Source organism: Manis javanica, chromosome 12, assembly GCF_040802235.1.
Source record: "Manis javanica isolate MJ-LG chromosome 12, MJ_LKY, whole genome shotgun sequence".
In the NCBI taxonomy this organism is placed as follows: Eukaryota; Metazoa; Chordata; class Mammalia; order Pholidota; family Manidae; genus Manis; species Manis javanica.
The window spans coordinates 45,185,394-45,210,553 of record NC_133167.1 but is presented as its reverse complement, the minus strand read 5'-3'; the positions used below and the strand labels follow the sequence as shown (position 1 = coordinate 45,210,553).

Sequence of the window (25,160 nt, the reverse complement as noted above, 5' to 3'; positions counted from 1 at the left end):
GCTGTGTGTAAGTCTGTCTGACTTTGAATCGCCATACAAAGGAGGCTGGGGTGGTGGGGAAGACAATAGGAATGAGGGAAAAAAGCGAGAGAGCAGTAAAGGAGGAAAAAGTCATGATTTGGGTATGGATGGCAAAGGGGGTGAATGGGATTTTGGAGGAAAGAGGACAATAAGGTCAGGAGTCTGGAGGGAGGGAGAGTTTATAAACTTTTGTAGGTTAAGAGATCTTTTAGGTGATGTGGGGACAGAATGGTAAGGGGCGCCCTGAATGTCAGTTTATGAGCTGCCTTCTGCAAGAGCTGCCCAGCGGCTAATGCCCGTAGGCAGGGGGCCCATCCCTGAACTGTGGGGTCTAATTGCTTGGAGATATAAGCTACTGGGGCAAAACATATTGGCCTAGGACTCCTAGAGCTTGACTGGACCTCTCATGAATGTATAATGAGAAGGGCTTCGACAAATCAGGAAGATGGAGAGCTGGGGCTTCCACAAGGGCTTGATGGAGCTTAATGAAGGAGTGTCGGGGTGAGGAGGATAATGGTTTTTTAGGGGGGCTCTTGCTGAGGTTGTATAGGGGTCTTGCCAACAGGGTGCAGGGAGAAGTTAGGGATCTACGTTCTAAAATATCTAGCTAGGCTTAGAAAGGGCCTAGAAAGGAAAGGATTTTTGTCTTGGTTTTGGGAATGGGCAGGTCAGAGAGGAGCCATTTTCTGTCTAAGGTAATGGACTTTCTTTGTTGAGATAGAAGGAATCTGAGGTAAGTGATAGGAGGGGAAGAGATTTGAGCTTTGACGGGGGATACTCGGTAACTTCTGGAAGCTAGAAGGTTAAGTAGGGAGGCAGTGTCAAGTTGAGACTGTTCCCACGAGAGACTGCAGAGTAGAAGATTGTCTATGTATTATAAGGTGGACTTGGAGTGATCATGATGAAACTGTTTGAGGTCCTGAGCTAGGACCTGTCTAAAAATATGGGGACTATCTCGGAAGCTTTGTGGCAAAACTGACCAAGTGAGTTGTTTAGAATGTCTTGTGTATGGGTCCGTCCAGGTGAAGATGAAAAAATCTTGGGAGCAGGGGTCTAGAGGGATAGAAAAATGGGTCTTTGAGATCTAGGACTGAGAAGTGGGATGCTGAGGCTGTATGGATTTGGAACTAAGGGATGGATAGGGACAATGGCTATGTTGATGAGGCGAAGGTCTTGGACAAGGCGGCAAGATCCGTTGGTTTTTTTAACAGCTAATATGGGGGTATGTCTTTGAGATCTAGGACTGAGAAGTGGGATGCTGAGGCTGTATGGATTTGAAACTAAGGGATGGATAGGGACAATGGCTATGTTGATGAGGCGAAGGTCTTGGACAAGGCGGAAAGATCCGTTGGTTTTTTTAACAGCTAATATGGGGGTATTAAATGGGGAGTGAGTGGGTCTGCTTGAATGATGGGTTGGAGGCCTATGAGGGCTGAAGTGGTTAGGGGGTATTGGGCCTGACAGATATACTGAGAGGGGTCACATAATTTGATAGAGGCAGGGGGACATAGGGCCACGGAGGGGCTTGTAATGTCCCAAACTTTGGGATTTACAGGGTGTATGAGGGCAGAACCGGAGCTTTCATTGGGTAGAGGGGGGTCGTCGGCTATGAGGGCCATCAGAAAGGGAGTACTGGGGGCTGTGGGAGTGGATATAGTTATGGAAACGTGGAGGAGGGAAAGGATGTCTCGTCCTAGTAAAGGGATGGGACACTGGGGCATAACCAGGAAGGAGTGGGAGAAAGGTATGGGATTGTCTTGGATTGTGCATAAAAGGGTGGGTGGGGGGTTTAATGGGAAAATCTGTTTACCTCCTACTCTGACTATAGGAGTAATGGCTGGCGTGGTAGGGCCCCGGTATTCTCACAAGACTGAGAAGGTGGCTCCTGTATCTAGGAGGAAGGAGATGGGGTGACCGTCTACTGTTAAAGTAACCCTGGGCTCCTGTTTGGTGATGGAAATGTTTGGGCGAGAAGCCCCCGGGCCCCATCAATCTTCTTCTGCCAGCCCCACTACGGCGGGCTTAGGATGGGGGTTGTTCGTCCAGCCTCTCCTTCGGGTGGTTGGGCAATCAGACCCCCAGTGGCCCTTTTTGTGGCATCTGGGGCATGGGGTGGTAGGAGATCTGGGGGAGGGGCATGCCCTTGACCAATGTCCCTCTTTTCTGCACTTGAAACAAGCTCTTGGGGGGCTTGTCTGTAGAGGGGCGCCCAGGTTGTGGTTTTATCAGCTGGGCCAACATCTGGAAATTGGCCTGATCAGCGTTTTGTTTACGGCATTCTTTCTCCTCCTCCCGCTTATGGAAGACTTTAAAGGCCACTGTTAGGATCTCAGTCTGTGGGGTAGCGGGGCCCTGTTCTAACTTTTTGAGTTTAGCTTTAATGTCGGGGTAGCCTTGAGCTAGGAAGTATGTCATAAGGACATGTCTTCCTTCAGGTGTTTCTGGGTCCAGGCTGGTATACTGTAATAGGGCTTGAGTGAGTCTGTCTAAGAACTCGGAGGGGATTTCATCTCTCTTTTGAATTATGTCTTGGAGCTTTTGAAAATTGACTACTTTACAAGCTGCCCTTTTTCAGACCTGCTATTAAGCAGGAGGCAAAAATATCTCGAGAGCGGAGACTCATGGCGGTGTTATAATTTCAGTGTGGGTCTTGTTCGGGGACAGCAGTGGGGCCAGGGGGATAGGTGGGGTCAGTCCTGTGGGTTTCAGTAGCCTGCATTTGGGCGAAGTCCTAAACTCGTCTATGCTCTTCAGGGAGGAGAGTATTGGCCAGGAGCATGAAAATGTCATGATGTGTGAGGCTGTAAGACTGGAGGGTCTATTGAAACTCCCTGATGTATGTCATGGGATCAGTGGAAAAGGAACTTAGGCGTTTCTCTAGTTAGGCTAAATCTCTTAAGGAGAAAGGGACGTGAACGCGCACGATGCCTTCGGATCCTGCTACCTCCCAGAGGGGGGCGATAATTTTGGGAGGCTCTTGGGACTGAGTCTGAGGGGGACTGAAGGGTTCTGGCTCAGTCTGTGGGGGAGTGACGCGGTCTAGCCGTGCCTAGTCGAGCAGGTCCTGAAGTGCAGAAGGGGGGCAAAGAAAATAAAGAAAGATAGAATCGGACCCACATGTCGCCAGCTAGCAGCCCAGCTGCTTGCCTCTGCTGCTTTAGTTGGGCTTGAACTCATGACTCTGAGGTTAAGAGTCCCATGCTCTACTGAGCTACAGCAGGGCTCCAGTTAATTGCTTATGGAATGCGTTGTTTTCCATTCCTGCCACATCGGCAAGTGGGGGAAGGGCATAGCTAGAAGCAGGGGCGGTGTTTCTACACATCTTCAAGGTCTCCCTATTTTCAGAGTGAGGAGTCTTGGCAAGATATGTTTTTGTGGACAGATAACTTCTAAGGACTGCACCGGTTGTTCTCTAGCTTGTGCTTTCCCATGCTGCATTCAGACATGGGGGGAGGTGCTTTCCCATTCTCTCTACAAACATGTGAGCAGACAAAGGCGGTCCCTAACAGGGGAGAAACAGGTGATGAGGGCAAAGACGTAGGGGAGAAACAGGTGATGAGGGCAAAGATGGAGGAGGCCCCTGGGACCTAGTTAAAGGGGGGCTGAAAGGCTCAGGCTTAATCTGCAGGGAATGAAGGTGGAGGAGGTGAGATGAGGGAGGAGATGGTTGGGGAGGAAGGGAGAGGGCTGTTGTAGGAGAAGAAGGGGAAGGGAGTGAACGGGAGGCTTCTGCGGGGGCGGCGGCTTGCAGGCTAGAACTTGGGAGGGGGCGGGGAGAGGAGGAGGCTGAAAGCTTCGATATAGGGAATCTCCTTCCATTTTTTCAGGCGCTGGCAGTAGTTAAAAAGATCACGAGTGATGTTAGGATCAAGAGTTCCCCCTGCAGGCCATTGGTTTTTATTGTCTAGGGGGTATGTCGGCTAATCTTGGGAGCAATATTTACGGAGAAGTTTTGGTTTTATATCAGGCATCAGGGAGAGGGTAGCCAGATGCTTAGGCAGGCATTCAAGAGGTGAACTTTCAGGGAGGGATGAGGAGGCTCCCATGGCTAAAGGACAGAGAAGGAGACAAACAGGGGAAGACGAACGGAGATCCTCGGACTGGAAGCAGACCACAAGGAGACAAAGGGCGTCCCCGATGATCCTTGGTGGTCTGCGGAAACTCGTATACGAGTCGGAATTTCTTGGAAAGTGTGGGTCGTCACCCAGACTTCCCTAAGAAGGCAGAGTGCCGGAGTCTCGAGGTACCTAGCACTAGGCGTTTTCGGTGGATGGAACAGAAGGAGGAGGGGGGGAAAAGGGAGCGTTCTCATCCACAAAGGAGTCACCTCGTTTATGGCTGTTGGAGGGGTGTGCCTGAGAGTCAGCCGCAGCCGTGAAGGCCTGAGGCGGGGATTTATGACTGTCGGAGGAGGGGCCTGAGCGTCCGCCGCAGCCGTAAAGGCTTGAGGCGGGGATTTATGGCTGTTTGGGGAGGGGCCTGAGGGTCCGCCGCAGCCGTGAATGCCTGAGGCGGGGAGAGTTCCCTCCTCATCCCCGAGCGTCAGGGCCTTGCCAGACGATCACGGTCTATGACACTGCGATAGCTCGGGGAAGAGTGGCCCACCCCGGGGAAATTTTGCTTAAAAACTTTCAGCACTGATGGAAGGGATGGTGAATGCGTTTGACTGTCGGAGGAGGGGCCTGAGCATCTGCCGCAGCCGTAAAGGCTTGAGGCGGGGATTTATGGCTTTTGGAGGAGGGGCCTGAGGGTCCGCCGCAGCCATGAAGGCCTGAGGCGGGGAGCGTTCCCTCCTCATCCCCGAACGTCAGGGCCTTGCCGGACGATCATGGTCAATGGCACTGCGATAGCTCGGGGAAGAGTGGCCCACTCCCGAGGGAAAACTTACCTAAAGGCCAGAGAGGAGTGGTGAGTGTGATGAGCCAGCGCCGGAAAAAGAGGACGAGGGCAAGCTGCTGCTGGTGTCGGGGGAAGACGGGGCCCAGTTGGGGTGTCCCGTCTCCCGGGTTTCGGCACCAATGAAAGGAAAGGAGCGACACATAGCAGCAATTCACCGGAGAGTTCCGCTTTATTAGGGAAAGGTGCTGGGTTATATAGGAGGGGGCATGAATTGATTGAGGTGTCACTTCTACGGGGCTGGTGGCTGTTGGCTAGGTGCTGGGATTGGGAGGGGAGCGAGAGGTGATTGGGCTTCAGGTGGTGCCAGCGGGAACTGAGGACCCCGAAGAGAAGCCGGAAGTTTGCCATCTTACTGGTGGGGATCCTTCAGTGGGCAGGTAAAATGTTAATAGTAAAAATATGATATAACAATTATAGGAAGAGCAGATATCAGCATGAGAGATAGTAATTACCTATCAGCTTTAAAATATAGCAGCTGACAAAAATCATATATATTATATGATGTCAAGGCAAACAGGATGAATGATTGAATCATTTTGAAATCTGATATTCTGAGATGAAAATACTATGCCCATTTGATATTCATGCTTTCTTCCCTGTCTTTCGTTAATTTTTTTCCTTGTGTTATTTCCTCCATCTGAAATATTCTCCCTGTGTCTCTGTCTGTCTCTCTCCCTCACACTCGCCTCTCTCAGACAGATGCTTAGATCACAAATATCTCCTTTATTTGTCCAGAAAAAACTACTGACACACAGTAGGTTATTTCCTGACTAAGAATAAACAAGTTTGAAAAGCTGATCCTACTGAAGGGAGAAAAAAGACTTTAATGTTTAAAACAGTTTCCCAGGGATTTCAGGGCTATTATCCACATCATTATATGGTAAACAGAGTCAATTACAGGCACTCGCATGTAAAACATTCCTTTACAAAGAGCTTACAGTGACTGCTGTAAGCCTGGAGTAAACTGCGGGGAGGGAAAAAAAAGGGAAGAAGGAAACACTTTGGGCCTTTCTTTAACCAAGAGCAATTGTAAATGTTTTATGTGCTCTGAATTAATTTATTTGTGCTTTCTTTAAAGTGTAATTGCTACTAAATTTTTAGGAAAAAGATGATAAATTTCCATGAAACTTTTTTTTTTATTTCCAACTATATAAAGCATGAAGTGAGAATAGAATAAAAAATGTTTTAAAAAAAGCCCTGCATTTATAAATCCTTTTTTTCATTTTCTTAGTCTATCTATTCTTCAGCTATCACTAGCGTATAATTATTTCACTCTAATAATGATTGAATTATTTAATATCTTTTACTAAAATTTTGTTGGTAGCTTTTCTGAGATGAGAGTATTTGTATATTAGTGACAATAAAATACAAAAGGCATTCTAGATTATCACAAGAGCATAAACAAAACCAGCTACAGAAGGGAGTCTTAAAATGTTCATTTGTACAGAACAGAGGACTTTAGTGCAAAGTTACAGTGAACTCATTTATTATTTCTGCAGTAAGTGTTTGGGCTTCTGTAGTTAAAAGGAAATACAGGCCCAACATGGGGTCACTTCTGCTAGGCCAAGTCACCAAACCAGGGCCCAATACTTAAACCTGATTACAGTTCCAACCTCCCCAAGAAATTTTATGGTCAACATCATTAGTAAGATCATCTGTCACATGAACCTTCTCCAACTTCCCTAAACAAAGATGGGGTAATCTGCATTATAAAACCTCCTACCCTTGCCCCTAACAGAAAGTGATCTTGACTGAAACAATCCCTTCCTTTTTGCTAATAACTTCCCTTACCTTCTTGTCTATAAAAACCTCCCATTTTGTACGATTCCTCAGATCACCTCTGCTTGCTAGGGGGAATGCTGCCCCACTCATGAACTGCTTAATAAAGTCAATTAGATCTTCAAGTTTACTTGGATGAATTTTATTTTTTAACAGTGTCATCCTAACTTTTTAAAAGATAGATACATAGAACATAATATAATTTTATGAATTATATTTATCACATTAGATATCTGTGGGGTTTATTTTTGGATTCCTTATTTCTTAATAATGTATCAAATAAACTTTAAAATATACTCTCATGCTTCTTAAGATTAGTGCCTTACTCATTTATTAATTAAGACATTGGGAAGAGAAAGAAAAAAGACAGGAAAAAAAAACTCTCATTATAGCTGTAGCTCTGGGAGAATTGTGTTCCCAACCCAGAACGAATAAACTAGTGAAACTGGTGAAGCCAAAAAATGTCTAGGGAAAGGATAAAGTGGGAGAAACCTGTTTATTGCTCACAAGAGCCCTAGCTCAGTTTGTAGCTCTGGAAGCCACTCTCTTGTCTATTTTCCATCTCTGTGCGTGCTTGCCTCCTCCCCCTCCCCTTCCAGGAGGAACTCCATGGGCTGAGTCCCAGCCAAAGAGAGGAGACAAGAACAGCTTCTCTCCACCCCTGATCCCCAGAGGCTGCAGGAAGAAAACACCTTAATATGGAAATGGACTAAGGCCAGGAGAGAGATTCTGAAAATATTGCAATTTTACCCCAAAACACACCCCTCCCAGAATCCACACCTCACAATCTACTTGCTTCCCATCTTCTTCAATGGGCCCCATGTGAGAAAGCTGGAGCACTGTAACCAAACTATTAACATACAACAAGAACAGAGCAATAAAGTCATGATATCCTCAAGCCTAAGGATACAGCTAGGTGCAAAGGCCTACTCAGATTAAGTCCATAGCACGTCCATTTCACTGGAGGCCAGCAGCTGAACTGGTAGGGAACTCTGTGCATGCTCAGCAAGCAGCAGCTGTAGCCAGGAGGTGGGTCCAAGCAGCAAGGACTATAAAAGACCACCAGCAAAGGCAACTGCTGTCCATCTGGTAGGATGCATGCAGAGAGTGGTCCTGTGATGGGACAGGGCAGGAATGGAGTATATATAGCACCACTGGAAGCACAGGCACTGGACACAATAGTAAGATACAACTTCCCCACGAAGTGCTTTTACCTTCTAGATGTTTGGGTACACTACCCTGACTTTTGGGGACCACTCTGCTGTTACTCCAAGAATGCACAGGAGGTCAGCTTCCAGGCCTTGTCCCCAAGGTGCCAGAAGGGCCAGCCATTGCTGGTCTGTGTTCAAAATGTCCAGTGCCAAGAAGTTTCCAGGTTGTTGTGTGACTCAGTCACATAATGCATTCCTGCCAGGTAGAGGCAGGCCTCAACAATGGACTATAGCCCACATTGTCTTCTGCCTTGAACCAAGTCCATCATTACCTGGGGATGCCAAGACAAATGGCCAACAAGTTGCTGCTAGAGGCCCCAGTCAAATGGACATCTAGTTTTTCCATTTGCAATAGTGCAAGTAACTGCACACATTATATCTCAACTCCAACTGATACCCTTTATTTTTGCGAAGTCTGGGATAAACACTCTCCAGTAGCCTACAAGACCCAAAACCTCTTGCAATAATGCCATAGTTATCTGTAAGAGAATCAGAGGTGAGTATAACATCATACACAACAGCTGACTTTCCTCTTCCCAAGGGAATTCAGGCTCACTCCACTCTAACAGCCCCACTCCTGTACACCAGTGGGGGCCCCAGGATACCGCTCAGAGTCACTACAAATCAAGGAGTATCCAGTTCCTGTGTCCACCAAAGCCAGGACACACTACACATTCACTGGGGACTGATCATTCACTCAACATGGGGCCTCTGTCACAAGATTCCCCAGCCAACCCCTAAAGGCAGGTGCCTCAACCCTTTCTTCAGTCAAACAGTAATGCCCAGTAATCTGCTTGTGGGGGCAGGGGCCTAGGAGGAGTCTGAGTATTTTCCCCCAGGAAGTCCTACAGGCACACAGGCTAGACATGGGGGTTTGCCTCCAGCTTTTATGTCCTGGAACCACTGCTCTGGCTTTAATTGGTGCCAACAATTCTAACAATATTCTATTGGGCTGCCCATCAAGTTTTTCTTTTACTGCCCCCATCTTTAACAAATCAACCCACATCTGGGTCCTTGAGACCTTCACAGGGCCCTCTGCACCTCTCCTTTCAGTCATAGTCCATACTTCCTTCCATGCTCTTATTGCTTCAGCCTCCCAAGATCTGCTATAGTATGAGTAGCCTCACTTATAGGTTGCCTAATGTGGGGGGCAAGAATAGTCATTAAGGATCCAAAAAAGGATGGGGAGCTGTATGGAGCACCAGATTTCTCATTCACATGGTAAACAACTCTTCATTGGGGCCCTAAGAGTCCATATTATAGATTATATTTTTCACACCCAACTCCTATAACACCTGCTAGAGCTCTGCATCCATTTTCCAACCAGCCAGGAAGTTTGGTAAATCACCATGATTAGATCAAACTGCCCTGAAGGCTGCTATTAGCCAATCTAGAAGTGCCTGATTCCTTGGGGTATGATGGGCACTTTGGAACTGCTGCCAGAAGAAGGGGTGAGTCATCAGGGAATCCAGTTTGCCCATTTATGACCCAGAAATAACAATGCTTTCCACTACTAGTCCCAAAGATGCAAAAGCCATTAGGCAGAGGTTCCAATGGCTTCTGCCAAAACTGGACGCTCATGTCCTCCAGCTCATCCTGGGCATAGGGGTGGAGCATGGAGTGCTCCACAATCTGGGGAGGGGGTGGCTACTTCCCCTGAGGAGCCCTTGGTTGTTGTGTTTTTATTTTCTTGTTTACAATAGGGTGGGCCTTTATTACGGGAGAGGCTGGGGCCTCCACGGTGGCCTCAGCAGCAGACTGGCCCTTGGTCACACCCCCTCATCCTCTCCTGACACCTCCTCTACATCTCTGGGACTACATGCTCTTCCTCCTCCTCCCCATCACCTCCTGCAGCTCAGATTCTCCTGCTGCCTCCTCTCTTGCTGCTAGCATGTCTTTCAGTGGCACAACCTCCGTTCTCAATAGCTGTCTTTCCTTCTTAAGGGCATCCCATAACTCATCGCTCAGCTCATCCAAGCAATGCCAAAGTGTGTCTCTCTCCCTGGTAACCCTTTCCAATACCTTGAGAAACAACCACCCCAGAATTCCTGATGCCCCCATGGCCACTCAGGCCTCCTAAGCAGTCCCCTACTTCACAGAGGGCTAATTCCACAGCTTCCAGTGTCTCCACCCTCCCCAAATTCTGGGGAGGGGCCCACTCATCTAGGAGGCACTTTAGCCTAGACCAAGTCCCCACTAGGGGCTCCCTGAGTGGAAGCTCTATGGTTAGGGGGTTCCCAGGTGAAGCCGCACCATCCACAGGCAGTTTCCAGGTATCTTTTCCACCATCTCCAGGGACAGCCCGCCCAAATATTGAACCCATAAAGATAGATTTCGGATTCACCAATCCTGCCAGCTATGCCTGGTGTAGTTCTGGGGGAAGCGTGTTCCCAACCTGGATTGAATAAACTATTGAAACTGGTGAAGCTGAAAAAAGTCTAAGGAAAAGGTAAAGTGGGAGCAACCTGTTTGTTGCTTACAAAAGGCCGGCTCCATTTGCCTCTCTCTGGCATCCGCTTTCTCCTCTCTCTGTTTCTCTCCCATCCAGGTGTGCATTTGCCTCTTCCCCCACCCCTTCTGGGAAGAACTCCATGGGCAGAGCCCGGGCAACTGACAAGCACCACACCAGTTACACAACAGAAGGGAGGAAAGAACAGCTTCTCTCCACCCCTGGTCCCCAGAGGCTGTAGGAAGAAACATATGGAAATGGACTAAGGCCAGGAAAGAGATTCTGGAAATATTGAAATTTTATCCTATAATAGCTAAAAAAGAAAAATCCAAAATAAGTTTTCTAAGTAAATAAATAAATATCAAAATAGAATTATTTTGCAAACTAATATTTTGTTGCATGTATATCAACAAAAAGTTCCCTTTTTTTAGTTTGGCCCTTGATACTTTATGTATATGCATTAATATATATGTCTTGGATCTAATAATAATAATATTTTCCCTCAGGACAATAGAATTAAAGAACAGAAAAAGGGCCTTAAGAATCTAGTCCAATACTCTTATTTTATAAATTAAAACAAAACTCAGACCTATACATTATTATATATTAATATATCACAGACCTATCTATAAATTATTACATATAAATGCTTTTGCTCAATTATATAAAGTTTCTTTAGTGCCAGAAAACAAGACAACACACAGGGATGAGAATAACAATTGGAAACCTTAATGTACTACGTACGCACAAGAAGACTTAGGACACATCTGTTGTTGTGGGATCCTGCATTCTAACCAGTGCCCTTTGTGATCCCCTTGTCAGGTAGCTGCAGCTGGGAAGGTCTCCCCCTGCACACTAGATGAAGCTTCAACCTGGATGGGGGGAGGTTTCTTGACTCTGAATGTGAAAAAATTCTTGAACAGGTCAGACAAGGGTAGGTAAGGAAGGAATTCATTACAGTGAGAAGAGCAGGGAATGGCTGCTGCCTTGGAGGCAGCAGAAAGCAAGAAAGAACAGAGGGAGGAAAGGATAGCTCATTGAACTCCTGCTCAGCATAGGGCAAATCCCTTTATTATGTCACCATCCACAGTCAGTCTTCTAGATATTCTGTAAGATAAGCTAAACACAAAGAATTTCTTTATCCTGTTCTTCTCCAAGATAGTGCTTACCCTCAAGCAGTGGGGACAAATAAGTTAGGACTGCTTGTTCTGCCTTAAGATAGGTTGTTGGCTGATTACCAAAGAATATGTTAGGAATCTTACTTCCTAACTCCCTGGTTTTTCAAATGGAATCTTAGCCCCTGAAAGCAAGTCCCTCCTTTTCTTACTATATGGTTTATATTTTAGCATCTTTCATCATAGCCAGGAAAAGTTACATGATGCTTGTCCTATGTCCCTGCCCTACTTTACCCTGGTTTGGTTAAAATTAGAGCCCTGGATTTCTTCCTGTTCAATCTGATGCTATTTGAATTTAAAAAATGCAACATTTTACATAAATACATGCTCATTGCTAAAGAAAGCTTTAATATCAAATAGTATATATTTATATCTCATTGTATTTCAGTCCTCATCTTATGCCCCAAAACTTCGCATTCTTTTATTTTTAAATTTAGGATTTTTTTCTCTTAGAATATAAAAGTCAGTGTCAGTACAAATTTCTAGAATTAAGAGACAAAAGTGTACTACTGAAGTTTTGAATATGCACTATTTAAGAATTAAAAGGGTTTGAAAATGCTCACATTTCCCCATTTTGATTGCTATGATATTATAACCTACCAATTTTAAAATATTTTCTTCAAAAGTGTGAGAGAACACTTTCTTTAACTGGCTTAAGTGTTTTTCTTTATTTTACAAATTAGTGAGACAAACCATCTTCCTAAGTACACATGAATTTTGCCTTGATTAGTCGTGTAAATCATAAAAATTTTAATTATAAATATGGACACATATTTTCTAAAGGATAATTATTTCACTTGTTTATTCACTAAAAATCTTATTAAAGGTTACTACACACCAGGCAGTGCCTGGAGACCTTAAGATTAGTTAGGCAATGCCCTCAAATTCCTTTAAATAGCACTCTCATTTGGTGGGAAAGGTGAAAAAAAAAGACCTAAGTCTAGTGTGATAATGTGCAGTTAAAGGGTACATAAAAAGGGAGAATTCAGCTTGCCTATGGTGTAGGCATAACTTGAAGGGAAAACTAAGGAAATAAAGATTTTAGGGAGGGTTTTTGAAGATGGTAGAGACAAAGTTACGTAATGAAAAGGCAATAATTATATCCTTCACAAAGTATTATTACCATTATTGTACAAAATAGTTCTATTTTTTTTCAAAATTCTGCTCTTACATCTGAATACAAATTTTCCAGTTAACTAGTTAATGTGTGTATTTAAGGATGTTGATTCCTTCCCTCCTTCCATGAGTAGGAAATAAAATAGGAAAACCTCTCCTTCTGATTTCCACTTTAGCTCCCCGTCTCTCTTCCTCTCTCTTATGTAAACACACACATGTACACCAGCAAAAGGGGAACCAAACTACTTCTTTTTCAAACACTTATTGTTTGAAAGTGGCAATCATAGCATGACAAGCAGTGGTTAGTTAAAAAGATCATATAAACAACCAAACAAACAATGTTGGTTCCCCAATAACTTTTTTTTTCTCCTTCCTTTCTTACCAACTTGTACCCTCTATCATGTAGAGAGAGAATTCTAAGATTTTCTTCATGATGAAGACATTTAGCAGAAAATGTAACATTGAATTGTGAATTGAATATTCTACACAGATTCCAAAAAGATTTTATCTCTAATTTTAAAATATACATGATTTCTTAGAAATAATTTTTATAAAATAGTAAGCAATAAATCAAAATATGTGCAGTTTTACAGGACAAGAAATTATTTTTGACCTTAAAAAATCATCTTGGATGACAAATTGTTGTTCTCACTGTTTCTTTGCCACACACAACATATCAGGTTATTTTGTTTTGTTTTGTTTTGTTTTGTTTTCTTTGCTGGCGATGGTGGCAGGATGCTCAGAGTAAAGTCTTAGAATACAAATCAAGGTGTTAAAGCACAGGTACTTCACAGCCCCATATTGGTACTATTTGATATTAAAAAGCAACATTATGTTTCAAAACAAATAATAATTTTTATTTCATTAATTGATAACCAAATATTAATTTTGTTTTAATAATTTCCATTATGTATGTTTATGTTTATTTAATATGCACAATAATAATAGCTTAATTCAGGACTGCTGCAGGCTTTTCCTTCTCTTTGAACCATTTACATTTTACATCCTTGCACCATTTCATCTCCCACTAATAAACCACTGCCATTTCCAGATAATGTCTCTGATACCTTTGGTTTCATGTATTGTCTTTACCCAGGACTGATTTTAAGCAAGTAAAAACCAACAATTGATAATGCAAGTTTAGAAGTCTTCTTAAGGTATGTGTTTGTGACAAAGCATAAAAGACTTCACCTCCTTAATAAATATTGTCCTGGGGATCTTAGAAAAGATAAGAGAGATATAAGAGAGATTTGAGAACTGCTGTTTCTTACCATTCTTAGAGGAAAGGATATATATATATATATATATATATACACATACATACATGGTGCCTTTTAACAGAGTCAGCAATGTTATATACAAAGTAGTTTTGATAAGAGTTGTGATTTTGGAGACAATGCCCATTGTCACTCCCTCTTCATATGTTAAACCCCAAGCTTTTGTTGGCATTGCTAAATATCCACATATAATTTTAGTCAACATTACAAATATTGTCAGTTCAACGGGACCATGCCAGTTAAAGTCAACCACACCATTCCCTTTCTGCATCACAGGATAAAGAGACCACTACGCTTTCTATACTTACCACTTTGCGGATTGTGAAGGGTGATTATGTGTGATTTCATTTAACCTAAAATACATTTAAGATACATATATTATACCCATCTGAGAGCTACAGAAACCCACGTAAAGGCTGCAGGTCAGGTTTTGCCTACATTCTCAGTAAATACAGCAGATAGTATTCAAAACCAGAGCACATCAATGCAAAAATATGTGCTCTCTGCCCTGCATCTTGCTTTCTACTCTTTTCCTGTCTTTTTTTCGTCCCCCAATACAACTCCCCTTTTGTTCTTGTCTTTTTTTTTTAATTGTTGTTATCTGCTGCCAACAGCCGTACACTGTTCAGATGGATATACTGACTCCTATCCCAGAAAGCCAAATGTGAGTCTTCCATCCATAGCCTCCCTCACAGTGTCCAGCAGGCTGAATCTACCTTTTACTTACTGTCATCTTCTTTTTCTTTTTTCTGAGATTGCCATGTTATTGCTGCTCAGAAACACTTTTGTTGGGGAAACACTTCTCACTGGAAAGACAAACACACTCAGTGCTACAACCCAAGTTGCAGTTTGAGAAATGGGCCCCAACAATGCTTAGGATTCTTTTGGAAGTGACTAACTCAGACCCCAGGGTGTTGTGATTTTTTTCTTTTCCTCCAAAAAAAGGGGGAAAAATCAACTTAAAAGGTATCTACGGAACAATTCCATGTGATTAATTTATTTTCTTTTAGGCTATTTTAACTTTTACAAGAAACAGATTTATTTTTTTCTATTACAAAAAAAAAATCCTAGTTTAGTGGACAGACTTTTCCACTTGATTTGAAATGGTGACTTCTTTTGAAAGTCTTCTTATGTGTCTGCAAGGTATTTTGCATTTTCATGAAAATGTACTGTCTTAAGATTCGGTGAATGAGGGGGCAGTCAGGTTTAGAAAATGTTTTACTGTGTTGTTAAGGCTTATTACACCATGTCAAGCGTGACAGGGCATTTTTTCTTTAACACATCCTGGTCCATTTAAGGCTGAGATTCAGAAAAAGTGCTTGGCACAACAATTTAGCAGGAAAGAAAGCTATTTTAAAAGTCTTTTGGGAACATGTTTGTGAAACAGGAAAAAACATACAATTGAGTTGATAATAGCGCTCCATAAAGGTTATACACTCCCTGAAGTGGGTTTGCCATCTTTACTCACGGGGAACGTGTTGTTCTTAAGCAGCAATTCTCACTTAAGCACTGCTTAATTCAGCAAGGAGCTTCCTCCTGTGCAACTTCTTTTGCACTGGAAAATCTATTTTTAAATTGCAACCCAGACTTAGTCACAGGAGTAAATAATTAAAAATAAGCTGTGTTTGGGTATGTGCAAAATCGCAGCAGTTTGTAGAGTGTACAGTGGGATGGTGTGCCAAGTAAGTGTCTCAGGTCACATATCCGGGTTTCCACTCATTAATTCCCCAAAGAACCTCACAGGCCCACACCTCAATTTTCACACTCACAAGCCCTGCTCGTTTCTGTACCCATGCCTTTATGTTCCTAGTTCCTTGTCCCTGGAAAGCTCTACCTCTGTCCTCTATCAACATACATTCTTTCTTACTTTGAATTCCTTTAACACTAATATTTTTAAATGTGCTGTAATTCTATTCACATGCACATCTCATAGAATATACTGTCCACTCCCTTCCTCTTATGACAGTCTTTTTGGACAAAATGTCAGTTTTCTATTATATGCTGATGGGTGTGAACTTTCTATTTCCAGGTCTTTCCTTACGGATTTCCAGAAGAACTATCTTGACAAACATTCCCAGGCACTTTCTTCTTCAAAACGTCTGATTTGTAGTCATATTTTCCCACCACCCACTTTCCTATGTTGTATCCCCTATATTAGTGATTGGAACCTGTCCAGATACTCATTAGAATTTGGGAAATCTGTTCAGGTTCTTAAACTCACTAAGTTCTTATATCCTCATTGATTAAACCTTTTTAATATGTCTGAATTTAAAATATTCCTCTCTATCTTCACTATTGTTTTCAGTTCCAGCCTTCATGATTTTCTTGCCTCGATAAGAAGTCACTGCAGTACTTTAATCTGTGTCTCTACAATTGCCCTTTTCACCATCTTATCATAGTTTACCTCTTAATTTTTGTACAGTTATTATTATTATTTACTTTTTGCAGCTGGGTTAGTAAATGCTTGGTATGCATGCCATTTCTTCTCAGGATGGTGCCCATGGCAGGTGGCACTGACGTATCAGTGACTCCCACTGAGGCTAGACTCAACCTCACTTCTCAGCACAGCAGTCATGCCTGCCACCACTGGAAAATCAGAGTAGGCTTTCTACATGAATATCACCAGCCCAGAGCATTAAATCAAAACTCCTTAATGTGACAGAAGATACCATCTTTACAATTTACATCCTTGTCTCACTGGAAACTCTTATGTCTTATGAACATGCATCTTTTAAGCCCCTCATGCTTCCAAATAATAGATTTTTTAAACTCCACTTAAATGTTATATTCTCAATGTCTTTCTCCATATGCATACACACACATACACTCATAATACACCTCACCCACGTAACATGCATCATGCTATCTGATCAAACACCAAAAATATTTATTGACTATCTATAATACTTTATTATCCATATCTGCACATGTCTTCCTTCCAAAACCATACAAGGTTCTGACTATTTCTCTAAGAGTAAAAATGGTAGCATTTCTGGATTTCCAATACTTAACATAGCTTTATAATACATTGGGTTCTAAATAAAGATTTGAATGAGTAAATAAATGAAAATATTTAAATTACTAAGATGGAATTATGTCTAGTGGTTGTAAGAAATAGCCTGTAAAGGAACAAATTTCAGTGTTATCGACATTCTGTTTGCTTTTTTATAAAAACAATTGAAAAAACAGTTAATTGTAAATAAAGTGTGCATTTACCAGAGACACACAGATTGATTTTTCTCTTTCCTTCTTCCCTCCCTCTCTCTTCCTTCTTTCCTTCCTTCTTCTCTACCTCCCTCCATCCTTCCTTCTTTTCTTCCTTCCTTCCATCCACCCTTCCTTCTATCCACACTTTCATTACTTTTCTTTTACCTAGTAGTGACTTCATAGAAGGGAAATAGTCAGGATAAGATTTTAACCTAGTTTAATTTCTAAGAATGAACTAAAGTTCAATCATTTCTCTTTCTTGCTTTCTTAATATCCCTGTATATTGTTCATTTTTTATAACAATTAAAATATGTCACAAATGAAATAAAAATATCTACTTTATTGGTATATAAGCTGTCAGTTTTCCACTCATCTAAGAAAATGAAGTAAGACTGTAGAAATGTAACAAAAGAAATAACTGACAAGAGAAAAGAGATGAACAATTATAGATCTTATTTAAACCTAAGGGAAATTTTCTAAGTATATCACTATATCTTTTGCCTCAATTACATATAATGGTTATTTTTTATTAACTAAAATTTCTCAAAGGAAGTAGGACATTTTTGTGTATGAGTTGTAAAATAGGCTTTGAAAGCAAGTTTCAAAGAAAATGTACTTACAAATCAAAACAGTTCTAAACATGTAAAATAGAGTTAATATTTGGATTGATGTTGAACATGAGATGATGCCTCAAATTGATAGAACAATTCAAGAGTTTACACCCATGGGATGCTCTGTGAATGAGGCAGGTTGTTTGGTCAGTGTGTTTTGTTTTATAATGTGTATATTATTTATATATTGACAAATGATAGTAAACATATGAAAAAATGTTCAATGTCATTAGTCATAGGGAAATGCAATTTAAAACCATGATAAGATACCACTTCTTAGAAAGGAAAACTAGATGTTCTGCTCAGCATAATAAGTCTTGCCTTAGATATACACACTATTTTTTATATTTACTTTTTTAAAAACAGCTTCATTAAGATATGAATAACTTGCCAAATAGTCCATCAGCCTAAAGTGTATAATTCAATGGTTTTAGTATATTCACAGGGTTGTGGAATTATCACCACGGTCTAATGTTAGAATATTTTTGTCACCCTAAAAAGGATCCTTTTACCCGTTAGCAATCGTTCCCCATCACTACTCTCTCCCAGACAGAAGTAACCAGTAATATGACTCAGTCTCAACAGATACGTCTGTATGGACATTTCATATAAATGGAATCATGCAATATGTATCTTTTGTGATTTGTTTCTTTTATTTAGTATAATGTTAATAAGGTTTATCCATGCTGTAGCATTTATTAGTACATCTTTCTTTTTTTTGCCAAATAATATTCTATTGTATGGATATACCACATTTGGTTTATCCATTCATCAACTGATGGACATTGAAGTTGTTTCCACTTTTTGGTTACTAAAAATAATGCTGTTATGAACATTCATGTACAAGTGTTTTTTGGACATATGTTTTCACTTCTCTCATGTATATATCTAAGAGTGGAATAATTGTGCCATGTGGTAATTCTATGTTTAATGTTTTAAAGAACTAATAAACTGTTTTCCAAAGTGGCTACATCATTTTACATTCATTCCTACCTTCTATATATAAGGGTTTGAATTTCTCTATATCTTTCCAGTTCTTGTTAATGTCTATCTTTTTTACTATGGCTATCTTAGTGTGAATGAAGTGGTATCTTATCATGGTTTTGAATTACATTTCCCTATGACTAATGACATTGAACATTTTTTAATATGCTTACTATCATTTGTATATTTTTTGTAAAGAAATGTTTATTCAGATCCTTTGCCCATTTTTTAAATTGGATTATTTGTCTTTTTACTATTGAGTAGTAAAAAATATTTTCAAATCTTTTCTGCCATTCTGTGAGCTGTTTCTTCATTTTTCTTATGGTATCATTTATAGCACAAAGTTGTGATTTTTATGTAGTCCAATTTATCTACTTTTTTTGTCACTTGTGCTTTTGGTATCATATCTAAAATAATATTGCCTAACTCAAGGTCATGGAAATTTATTCATATGTTTTCATGTAAGAGTTGTATTTATTTTTTGACTGGCTATAAATATCTCATGACAGGCACATATTAGCTGTGGATTATCCAAGGGCATATACTGTTAAGTCTATTTCAGATTTAGAAAAAACAATCACTTCATAGATATATTTGGGGAAAAAATGTTAGCTTGTGAATTCTGATTGGCTGAGCTTGGAATATGCTTTGGGAATGAAAAATGATGCCCTGTTTTGGTGAAAAACAAAATAATCTGTAGATATTTAGATTACAAGATGGAAAAGAGTTTGAAGTCATCTTATTTTAAAGGTTAGGAAATGCCTGGCAAAGTGACTAATCTAAGACTATTCAGGCCCTGTAAATTAGGCAAAATGAAAAATGGACCCATTTTAGTAATCTTTCCACTACACCAGCATTTCTCAAAATGTTAGAAATGTGTTGGCTGCAGGAGATCAAACTCCAAATTAGTCCTATTTAGGCATAAAAGGTAACTTACTGGTTACATTGATGAGGAAGTCCATTATTGTAGCTGATTTCAGATGTGGCCAGATTCAAGGGCTTTAATAATGTCATACAGTTCTCTACCAATCCCCCAGTCTCAGTTGATTGTCTCTGCTTGGCAATGGCTTTAAGGTTTTTTAATAGGTTTTAAGGTTTTTTTAATAGGTTTTCTTCATACAGTAGGAAGGATGTGTGAGGATAGCCTCATAATCATGCCATCCTTGCTTTACAACCCCATGAAAGAGAACATCTTCCCTGATAACACTAATAGAAATGTCACAGAGAGTACTCTGATGGTGCAGCTGGACCACATTTCCATGCCAATCAAAATCAGAGGATTGTGCTAGGCTGGCCAGATTTCTGTCACTTCTTGCTTCAGTGACCAGCAAGGCAGCCTCATTTAAACCAGAGGCCTATTGGAAAGAAATAGGGAAAGAAAAGAAGGCATGCTGGACCGATAGTTATCAACACAGTTCCAGTGTTTCCCAAATGCTGAGATATTCTAGAAGGCTCTGTATAAATTTTTTTCTAGGAAAGATTTAAAACTCCAAATAACAAAAATAACATAGTTTTGATGACAGACTACTATGTTAACTTAAAATTCCAGCAGAATAATCTATTTTCTGATTTTGTTGTCTGTGGAAGAAAACATGTTTTCACATAAAACTTGACTCCTGACTTTGTGGATGGAAAATACATATAAAACTCTTAGTCCAAAGAGTTGGAAAGATGTGCTTTGTTCTATGCTCTTTGAGCAAGCAATTCTTTCCATATTAGATCTCCTGGAGGTAGACCTTTCCATCAAGTACAAAGAATTTTTTTCAGGCTCCCTCCTATCTTTTACTAATTGGGCTGAAATTTGGCCACTTGCCTTTTTCAAATAAAAAGAGGGTGACCAAGATCACCGGAAAATAGCTAATTATGCCCACAATGGGAAAATTATTCCTGTGAGTAAGTACTTTGGAGTTTAAAACACAGTCCCAAATCTAATCACAATATTATCTCTCTTTAACTGTTATTCAACTGTTCAACCTGGAATGTTCATTAGATAAGCAAGTAAGCATAGAGTCAATATTTTTTTTGTTCCAATACAATATTAGTAAAGACTATTATAGACGACCTAAAATTAAAGTCAAATTTGGAAGGTTTTATATCATTTTTAATTGGATAAGCATGTTACAGTCTTTCAGATGTAGTTATTTGATTACAATGTACACATATAATTCACGAGTTTTAGTTTTTATAAGCTAAATTTTCCAAATTTCAGTTATATTAACTAGATGGACATCATATTTGGGAATATATTTGCAATCATTCACTTTACTTGATATTTACATAACTGATTTAAATGATAGAATAAAAAATATTATTTCTGCATACAATAAAATAATTCAAAATGCATATGGTCACCACCTTGAAATAAAGGGTTGTTTTCATCACTAATGCTATTGAAACTGTGGCAAATAACTCCCAACAAGTATAAGCTCACTTATGTTTCAACAAAATTTTAATGTGATATAATGATAATAGTAATAGCTAACATTCACTAAATTCTAAAATACTTATGTACATTATCTCATTTTATTTTCAGAATAGCCTTCTAGTATAGGAACTATTTTGAAAAGGACAAAACTATTCTTACAGAAGTTGTTGAACTTGCAAGTGTTGAGAATGAGGTGGGTAGAAGTTTGACTCGTATTTGTAACCAGTACAAACACTGCCTCTACTTGTAACTGGTATTATACATTGTCCCTCTATACAGTAATTATTAAATATCAATTGGGTGTTACTTTATTTATTTCAATATCTCCCTGGAAAAAGAAAAACTATCCTTAGTCAATGGGATAATATTTACAATATATGTTTTCTTAGCATGTGAAACATAATAGTTATAATTAAACTCAGGTGTCTCTGCAAAAACAAAATACTTTCTGGAGATTTTTAAGACAGTTTTTATTGACTTTTTAAATTGACTATTAGATGGGTTTTATACTAGGTTATTCATAGGATTGTGGTGAATTAAATGTGATAATCTTTCTTACTATTTCACTGACTACCTTGTAGAGTTTATTCATTATTGAATCATTTCTTAACATACTCTATAATTTTTGACACTCTATAATTTAAAAATTATTGTCTGGATCATTTTCCATTAAATGCAAAATAGATAAAAACCAAAGTAGACAAAATTCAAAAAATCCAGTCCCAGGAGCATTAAGACTATTCCAGTGATGATGGTAAAGAGTTTAGTTTGGCCTCAATGAACTGATCAGATTCCATTCTGAGAAGTCTGGCAAGGGTCTTATGAAAGCATGTGTTTGCTTTTTCTAACTTTGATTTTTTTGCAGTGGAGAAGAGAGAACTAGACTTTCCCCAAAAGGCCTCTCAAAAGTAAGAATAGCTCTAAAAAGAGACAGTCTATGAGGAGGTGGAATCAAGATGTGATTTTTTTTGGCCTTGAAACCTTTCCCCTACTTCCCATGTAACAAAAGAAAAATCATCTAGCCAAATGGTCCACTTTCTTTGTCTTAGATTCAAACTCAAACTCCTTTGGGCAAGTGGTGGAAAGAGACCTAGGGAACATCTTTGTGGGCCAAAAAAAAAAAAACTGTCAGGAATGACTTGGTTTCATGGATATTCTGGATTTTGGTTACATTGAACAAAGCTGTCCCTATATACTAACTGTTTTATATATATATATATATATATATATATATATATATATATATATATATTTAACCCCTCCCAAAGGCTGACATTTATTTTATCCTACTCCTTCATTTTATAAATGAGTCACCTGGGAGATATGTAACTTGCTCAAGCTCATTGAATGACAGTAGGACTAACTTCCTGTCTTAAATACAGGTGAAATCATCCTTCACAGTCTCATGAATGAATCCTATGGACAGTATTTAAAAGTAATGAAGTAACACTCTAGAATAAGCATAAGATTACTGCTCTCCAACTTGATTTATATATTTTCATTAAGGGCAGAAATCTTAACTTACATTCACTTACACTTCCCTACACAACTAAGTGAAAGCAGGTGCTCAATAATTGGGGTAACAGGACTAATTGAATTTCTACAAGTATTTCTTAATTTAAAATGCATTTCAAAGTAGTGGAAAGAGAGACAATACATGTGGTTTTTATTTTGGTACCTTACTAGAATGACCAGTCTGAGTTGTTAAGCCATTTACTAATATAAGTTTTTAAAAAAATCAAGTATCACATTAATAAGAAAAGGATTTAAAGAAGAAATTGTGTGGGAAGAAAATATAAATGTGTTTTATGGGTAAAAATGAAATGAAATGTGAAATTGGATGGTTAAGGGAAGTAACTGAATAAGTGAAATAGAAACATACAGAATACTGTCTATACCTTTTAAACCTTAATTTTCTAAGCAAGTGACTCAATTCTGAGTTAGGATGGTAAGGGGAAAAAGGTCCTGGATTTAGGGTCAGAGAGTCTGAGCTCTTAACTTGGGGTCAGCCTTAAGCATCTAAAATATGTGAAGTATTATAATATATATAATAAAATATGCTGATCTTGTCCAAATCACTAAAATATATATGGGGACTTCTCTGGTTCATTCAGTTGATATTATCATTGCACAACTAATTCAAATGAGAGTAATAAAGATAATAGCAATGGCTAATGCCTATTGGGTGTTTATTATGAGACAAGTTCTTTATACCCATCATGTAACTGAACATTTAAAACAACCTGACAAGATGAGTCATGATAAAAATTCTAGGCAACATTGATTGAGACTCTAGTTGCATATCCATTTTCAGGTCAAGAAAAAGGCATGGTGGTATAAGCATTGTCAGAACTGGAATTTGCAGCTATGTCTCTCAGACCCCTGCATATTTCTAACAAGTATTCAATAGAAAACAGGGAGCTAAAGATCAAGTTCAGTACTCATTTCCTAGTTTGGTAAACCAAGCAGAAAAGAGTTCATTTTCTTAAAATCACAGCAATTTAGGAGCAGATGGAAAGAATTCTTCTAGCAAATGAGATTGCCTCACTCTATAATAAGTGTATTCTAAGGTTAGGGGGTATGACTAGCCAGTTGGGAAGCAGAAAGTTACCACTTAGGTTTGACGAGAAAATGTAATTTTTGATTAGGTGAGGATTTGTAGTTAGTTTTCTATAATGGCTATATGAAATTGCCACAGATTTAATAACTTAAAACAGCACACATCTATTATCCCACAGTTGTATAAGCGATAGGTCCCATGGGCTGGCTAGTGTCTCTATTTCAAGTCTCATAATGACAGAATCAAGGTGTTAGTAGTACTGTTTTCTTTTGGAAGTTCTGGGAGAGAATCTACTTCCAGACTCATTCAGGTTGATGGCAGAATTCAATTCCTTGAGGCTGTATAGCTGAAGTCCCCATTTCCTTGCTGGCTGTGAGTTTGAGGGCCACTTTCATCTCCTGGAGGCCTCTTTCTGGTCCTTGCATGTGGGCTCCTGTACAGTAGAGCCAGGCACAGTGCACCAGTACCTTATAAAGGCTGCCATCTCTCTCCTGCTTCCTTTGCTTCTGGTGCATCTTTCTGGCTCTTCAACCTTCAGCTTCCACTTCGGAGAGCTCAGATTGTCAGTTTAGACCATCCAGGATTATGCATGCTAAACCAGAATAATCTTTCCATTTTAAGGTCCATAACCTTAAAATCACAGATGCTAGGGACTAGACATGGAAATATTTGGGCTCTCATTACCCTGCACATCACAGGATTCTTCTGTTTATAGCTGATTATAGCTGATTTTGTGTATACCTAATTTTTCTGTCTACACTGGTTCTCAATTCTAGCTTTGAATTAGAATCACCTGGGAACTTGACGAAATGCTTATACTGGACCCCATTTGAAATGAACTGAATCTGAATTTCTTGGAGTAGAATCCAAGGAATGATCCTTTTTTAAAAGAACCAGAAAATTATAATATGCTTGATAGGGTTAAGAATACCCCAAAACACCAGGTTTCTCCAACTTGATTAAATTCATTTTGCAAGTAATCCATTCTAAACACACTTGCTGTATACCCTCTTTATGCCCCCATTCTGCTAAGGTTTGGAGTCACAGAGATGGCAGGATGCATGTCCTATTCTTACTGTGTTTCACAGCCAGTGGTACAAACAGACAAAAAAAGGAATAATTACATTACCTGATATGTCTTAAAATACATGTTTGAATAACTTGCTCAGGGAGTTCTGAGACATTAATTGTGCTTGGGAACATTGCAGAATATTTTGCTTGATTTATACTTAAAATAGTTCTTTCTAAGAGTGTCTGACTAGTACCTAGAGCCAGAGTAATATAAGTGTGTCCAGGTTTCGGCATGGCCCAATGAGGATACTATACATATATTGTGCTTCCCAAAATTTAACAGGCCAAGAATTTCCTTGGATGTTTACAAAAAATGCAGATTCCCAGGTTCCTCTCTCGAAGACTCTGACACAAGGAGTCTGTGGTAGTGCTTAG

The 25,160-nt window shown here is 39.8% G+C and overlaps 1 protein-coding gene across 4 annotated transcripts in view; it reads left to right on the top strand.

Annotated features, from left to right (window-relative positions):
• CALCRL (calcitonin receptor like receptor) overlaps positions 1–25,160 on the top strand; it is a 105,329-nt gene that overhangs the window by 38,136 nt on the left and 42,033 nt on the right. For 2 of the 4 annotated variants that reach the window (XM_073218553.1, XM_037000367.2), the window contains one exon: positions 21,263–21,347. The exons of the other annotated variants lie outside the window; for them this stretch is intronic. The gene's annotated coding sequence lies outside the window, so the exon portion shown is untranslated. The remainder of the gene's footprint in view (positions 1–21,262; positions 21,348–25,160) is intronic. 4 annotated transcript variants of the gene reach the window in all.